Source organism: Bos javanicus, chromosome 19 (genome assembly GCF_032452875.1).
Source record: "Bos javanicus breed banteng chromosome 19, ARS-OSU_banteng_1.0, whole genome shotgun sequence".
Taxonomy (NCBI): domain Eukaryota; kingdom Metazoa; phylum Chordata; class Mammalia; order Artiodactyla; family Bovidae; genus Bos; species Bos javanicus.
Genome location: NC_083886.1, coordinates 20,273,830 through 20,280,240, shown reverse-complemented (window position 1 = coordinate 20,280,240; position 6,411 = coordinate 20,273,830). Strand labels below are relative to the sequence as shown.

Here is a 6,411-nt window from a genome sequence, read left to right as displayed (position 1 = left end):
CGACTTCACTTTCACTTTTCACTTTCATGCATTGGAGAAGGAAATGGCAACCCACTCCAGTGTTCTTGCCTGGAGAATCCCAGGGACGGCGAAGCCTGTTGGACTGCCATCTATGGGGTCACGCAGAGTCGGACATGACTGAAGTGACTTAGCAGCTTAGCAAAGCTGTTTTATTTATTAGATAGGTAGACAAACCCCAAACAGAGGCAGCAGAGAGCCTTCCCTCTGCTTCCATGGCAGGGATTTCTCTCCTGTTTGCCTTTAATCTGTTTATCTCCCTGTTGACTGGAATCCACCCAGCCAGCAAACTCATGTTTGCTCTGTGGTAACATCCCTCGGGTGTGCCAGGCCTGGGGCCTGACTTTTCTCTGCAGTCCTTGCCAACTAGGTCAGTGTCAGGGAAGGCAAACAGCCCAGGCTGGCCCTGTGGAGAATGTGTGACAACACGAGGGCGTGGGAAGCAGTCTGAGAGCCCCTGCACAGAACAGGTTCCCCTGGAGAGCATGCTGGAGTCCTTGCTTCTGGTCGAAGCTGCCTGTTGCTGAGCCAGGAGGCGAAGCCAGATACCAGTGTGGGACTAAAAACAGGAAAGCCCTTCCCCAGGGCAGGGACAGATTCTGGAGAGGCATTATGGTGAAAAGGAAGGGAACAAACACGACCCAGCACGGCCTGCTGAAGACTCTGTGCTATTTGCTTTACCTAAGCCATGTCCGACCCTTGAGACCCCATGAACTGTGGCCTGCCAGGCTCTTCTGTCCATAGGATTCTCCTGGCAAGAATACTGGAGTGGGTTGCCATTTCCTTCTCCAGGGGATCTTCACAACCCAGGAATTGAACCTGGTCTCAGGTTCCCGCGTTGCAGACAGATTCTTTTACCAACTGTGCTATGAGGGAAGCCCCATTTGCTTTACCTACTGATCTCTAATTCTTCCAATGACCTTGTGAGGGGTGAAGGAGAAACTTTTTTTTATTCCTGTTTTACAAACGATGGGACTCAAGTTCAGAGAGGTTAGGTAACTTGTCTAAAGTTGTATGACTAGAAGTATATGAGCCAGATTCCACTCTTAAGAAAAAGAAGATTCCAACCAGTTATACACCCCACAATAGTGGACTGGTTTAATTAATTATGCTTCATTCATACAGTGGGACACTATGCTGCTGCCGCCGCTGCTGTCGCTTCAGTCGTATCCGACTCTGTGCGACCCCATAGACGATAGCCCACCAGGCTCCCCTGTCCCTGGGATTCTCCAGGCAAGAACACTGGAGTGGGTTGCCATTTCCTCCTCCAATACATGAAAGTGAAAAGTGAAAGTAAAGTTGCTCAGTCGTGTCCGACTCTTAGCGACCCCATGGACTGCAGCCTACCAGGCTCCTCCATCCATGGGATTTTCCAGGCAAGAGTACTGGAGTAGGTTGCCATTGCCTTCTCCAGTGGGACACTATAGAGAAGCTAAAAAGAAGTAAGCATGCATTCAATACTCATACGGAATGATCATCATGATGTATTTATCTTCGTTTATTTATTTGACTGCACTGGGTCTCAGTTGCAGCCCTCAGGATCTTTTGCTGCAGTGCCTAGCCCAGGTGGCATTAGTGATAAAGAACCTGCCTGCCAATGCAGCTGCTGCTGCTGCTGTTGCTAAGTTGCTTCAGTCGTGTCTGACTTTGTGCGACCCCATAGACGGCAGCCCACCAGGCTCCTCTGTCCACAGGATTCTCCAGGCAAGAATACTGGTGTGGGTTGCCATTTCCTTCTCCAATGCACATATGCATTCTAAGTCTCTTCACTAGTGTCCAACTCTGTGCAACCCTATGGACAGCAGCCCACCAGGCTCCTCTGTACACAGGATTCTCTAGGCAAAAATACTAGATTGGGTTGCCATTTCCTTCTCCACTGCCAATGCAGAAGACATGAGAGACACAGGTTCGATCCCTGGGTCTTGAAGAACCCCTGGAGGAGGGCACGGCAACCCACGCCAGTGTTCTTGCCTTGAGAATCTCATGGACAGAGGAGCCCCGCAGGCAGGCTACAGTCCATAGGGTCACAAAGAGTTGGACACGACAGAAGCAACTTCACACACACACAAACACACATACACACACACACGGCCTCTCTACTTGTGGTACGAAGGCTTAGTTTCTCTGAAGTATGTGGGATCTTAATTCCCTGAAGTGAAGTGAAGTTGCTTAGTCATGTCCGACTCTTTGCGACTCCGTGGACTGTAGCCTACCAGGCTCCTCAATCCACGGAATTCTCCAAGCAAGAATACTGGAGTGGGTTGCCATTTCCTTCTCCAGGGGATCTTCCCAACCCAGGGATCGAACCTGGGTCTCCCACATTACAGGCAGACGCTTTACCGTCTGAGCCACCAGGGAAGCCTTAATTCCCTGACCCAGGATCAAATCCACATCCCCTGCATTGCAAGGCAGATTCTTAACCACTGGACCACCAGGGAAGCCCCATAAGGCTTTTGTTTTTTGTTTCTATTCTTCTAGAAATATTTTAGTTGTGTCTCTGTAAGAAGATAAAATCTCTTGTAACCCATCAATTCTACTTAATTGGATGTATATCGATTTTCCTAAAACACGGTACAGCCTCAACAAAACACACCTGTGGGCAGGATTCAATCCACCTGCAGTGTCAACCAGGATGCTGCCAGTATGGGCTCCAATTGGGGAAACCTTGAGGGGGAGCAGTAAGGTCCTGAAAAGATCAACAATTGAACATTAAGTTCAAATGCGTTTACATGGCAACTGCAATCTAATTAGGTTTGTCTGGCATCTGGTATTGACCTGGAGTGTTAGGTTTTTTGGTGTCTTGTCTAATTAGACAGATATTTAACTGAGCATGTAAATGTGCTTTTTTTTTTTTTCCAACCATAAAGACTGTTTCTTGATTGGGAAAATATCTGGTAAGTATAGTAATATGATTTCTGTGTATGTAAGCAATTTCCTCTATACTAAGCCCAGGAAGATGAAAATACCCAGGAACACTGTACCATTCACAGGGCATACTGATTGGATGTTAAGCTTCTTTTAGCATCATAGTAATTTGATCTCCAGCAAAGGCTTAAAAAGAGTTTTCAATGAAATGAGTGGGGACTTCCTTGGCAATCTAGTGGTTAAGACTCTGCATTTCCAACATAGGGGGCACAGGTTCCATCCCTGGTTGGGGAATTAAGATCCCACAAATGCAATGGGCCCACAGGTGGGAGACCAAGTGCTTGAAATGTTTCAAAGGTTACATTTTATATTTCTTTCCATAGTCAGTAGAATGGATCTTCCCAAAGGCAACTGTTTCTAAAAGAAAATGTCAATAAAGGATACAAAATAATACACATAAATTACCAACTGAGCTGTGTAAATATTTTATTTAGCTGTTTCACACAAGCAAAACATCCTAGGAAGCAGGGCTATCTGGTGCTGGCCTGTCATTTTATAGAGGTTCCTTGGCAGCCCATGGTCCAGTTAAAGATGTCAGGTCCAGGGGCCCTGAGCAGGCTTGAATGAGCAGATGAAGGGGAGATGGGGAGCAAGGGCATACTTGGGGAGATCCATCCTGGCGGTAAAACCAGGAATGGGGCTCAGAACTAGGAAATGGAGTTGCCCAGGAGGAGGCAGGAAGATAAATACATTTGCGGTGTAACCAGCATCCCTCTTACTGCTCAGGAACAGGAAGCATCCTGGGGAATGGAAAAGTCCATGAAACCAAGACACCCACACCAGGGACTTTTGGGGTTTAAGAAAGACCTCGGCCATTTCCACTTTTGGACAGCTCTTCTACTACATTCAAAAATGAAGAAGTGCCAAAATAGAAAGCATCAGGCAGAAATGCTTTAAGCTACCCACAACCTAAAACCTGATTTTTTAATTTTTATTTTTCATTTTTTTTTTCATTTTTTTGCCATGCCTCACAGCATGAGGGATTTTAGTTCCCTGACCAGGGATGGAACCCATGCCCCATTCAGTAGAAGCACAGAGAATTAACCACTGGACGACCAGAGAAGTCCCTAAAACCTGATTTATTGTGTTCAAAGAAATGAGTTTGTTTCCTGGTACTATAAGAAGTCTGGAGATGATGCTGGTATTGGTTTCACTGGGCCCCAGGCAATTTCTATCTTTCTAATTCACCATCTTTAAGAAGCTAGCTTTGGGACCTATGTACCACCTCCTACCCGCAGGATGGTCACTACAGTTTTAAGCATCATGGCCTCATTCAAGGCAGGGATGAGGGTGAATAGGGGTAGCACCAGCAGCTTTGGTTCCATTTAAGGAAACAAAAGTTTTCCCAGAAACCTTCAGAATTCTTCAGCTTCTGCTTTATTGGCTGGAACAATGTCATGTAGCACTCTTAGCTTCAAGAAAGTCTGGAAAAGAGAGCATTTCCCCACCCAGACGATAGGGTGGAAGAGGCCAAGGAGACGGGAGTTGGGAATTGGTCTTAGATTAGTCAGCCTGCAGGGTCTGGTGCCTTGGCTTACAAAAATTGCAGGCTATTTTTAATGTTGCCCTTTACCAAATTATTTTAATGTTCTATACTGGTACGACAGAGGATGAGATGGTTGGATGGCATCATTGATTCAGTGGACATGAGTTTGGGCAAACTCTGGGAGATAGTGAAGGACAGGGAAGTCTGGCGTGCTGCAGTCCATGAGGTCGCAGAGAGTTGGACATGAATGAGCAACTGCACAACAATATTGGTACCGACAATATTGGTACAGATATACGGAAACAATGAGCTATAATGGTGCTACTCGGAAGGCAATTAGAAATTTATATTTTGAAAATTGAAGTGCTTTGCTGGCAGTGTGGCCCAGCAATGAGAAACAAATTTAAAGACTCCTTTTAATACTATCAGTGAATTTTTGTGACTCTGCGTAAGTTGAATTTCAGAGAATTGACCAAGTGTGAAGCTGAGGTGTCTTGATCTAGTGATGTAGACGTAGAAGGCACATATAACGCGTAGATGTAGAACTAGGTAGTGACCAACTTTGAAATAGCATCTCCAGAATTAGACACCCCTCCCCCCAGCCGCCTGGCTCGAAGACGTGCTGACAGCCCCGAGCCTCGCTGCTGCTGCGCTGGCTGCTTTACAGTTGTACTTGCAGCTGGCCAGCCGGCCGGAAGGAAAGCAGGAGGCGGGGCTTAGGCAGCCCTCCGCAGCCTGCCAACCCACCTCCTCCTCCCACGAGAGGTTTGCGAGAGGGGGGAAGAAGCCAGGAGGGTGTGAGAAGTGGAAAGGAGTCTTTCCGGATCCCAACCCCCGCCCCGGCCCAGCTTATCAAGATTGTACCATTTCCTTTTCTTCCTCCAGGGCGATTCTTTTCTCCATATTACAAGAGGTATGTCAACTACAGTCCAGTGCCTGCCTGCCTGGCGTTCAAGGAGAGTGAGTGCTTAACATGAGTTAGCCTCTTCTGCCTCCTTCCCTCTCAAATGATCTCTCAACCCAGGTAGGGAGAAATGAATCTTCCCTTCCTCCCGGGAACATGTTCTGATTTCATTTCTCCTTGGGATTGCTCAATTTCTCTTCCCGTGTTTGCGGTTTCCCCAAGCATGTGATCTGCGTTTGGCAACTCCTGTCCTGGGGCAGTATGGACGGTGGAGTTACGCTTCTCACATCACATTTCTGTACCACAAAGTCAAATTGCACTTTCAGCTAGACCCACATGTCCCCTGGCCCTGCTGAGGGCTCTCCTCTCCCCAGCCCCAGTTCCAGGAACTGTCCCATCTTCCTTGTGTTCCAGCTCTAATAGCTGAAGGACATTTCTCCCTCCCCACTCTCTCCTTTTTTCGGTCACCCACAGGACTCTTTAGACTGTAGCCCATCAGGCTCCTCTGTTCATGAAAATCGTCAGGCAAGAATACTAAAGTGGGTTGCCATTTCCTTCTCCGGGGAATCTTCCTGACCCAGGGATAGAACCTTTGTTTCCTGCATTGTATGTTTGGAGGACTCTCCACTGCATGGTTTTATTAAAAGGAATCACCTACCTCCCACTAGAGAAACTAGAAATGCTAGATTTTCTCTTTTTTCAGCCTCCCCTTTGCAACATGATCCTGGGCATGTGGCTCAGGCTCGCCAATCAGAGGGGCCTGTGCCAGGCTTTGAAGGGGAGCTGGCATGGCCTGGATGAGCAGGGACCCCAGAGAATGCCCACTCTCAGTGGGGGAGAGCATAGCAGATCTGGATTCCTGTCACAGTGGGGGCATGGCACGCACACGGAATTTCCATTTGCGGTGACGTTGCTGACTGTAGCTTTGAGCCTAGTTCTCAAGCATTGGATGGTTCTGTGAATGGTCCACTAACATTTTGAGACATTTTCTGCTTAATTTAGTCATTCCATGTCAATGGATTCCAGCTAGGAACCTTGACAGTTCGTTACCTAGTAGTTGAGTCCCTGACCTAACCTT

The 6,411-nt window shown here is 47.4% G+C and overlaps 1 protein-coding gene and 1 non-coding gene across 2 annotated transcripts in view; one reads left to right on the top strand and one right to left on the bottom strand.

Annotated features, from left to right (window-relative positions):
• Positions 1 to 2,304: 2,304 nt before the first annotated feature.
• Positions 2,305 to 2,376, bottom strand: TRNAY-GUA (transfer RNA tyrosine (anticodon GUA)). Its single transcript has one exon. It is a non-coding gene; the product is annotated as a tRNA-Tyr (tRNA).
• Positions 2,377 to 5,145: 2,769 nt separating this feature from the next.
• The window catches only part of NF1 (neurofibromin 1), a 323,089-nt gene continuing 321,823 nt past the window's right edge, over positions 5,146 to 6,411 (top strand). Inside the window, exon 1 of the mRNA XM_061390468.1 lies at positions 5,146 to 5,342. The gene's annotated coding sequence lies outside the window, so the exon portion shown is untranslated. The remainder of the gene's footprint in view (positions 5,343 to 6,411) is intronic.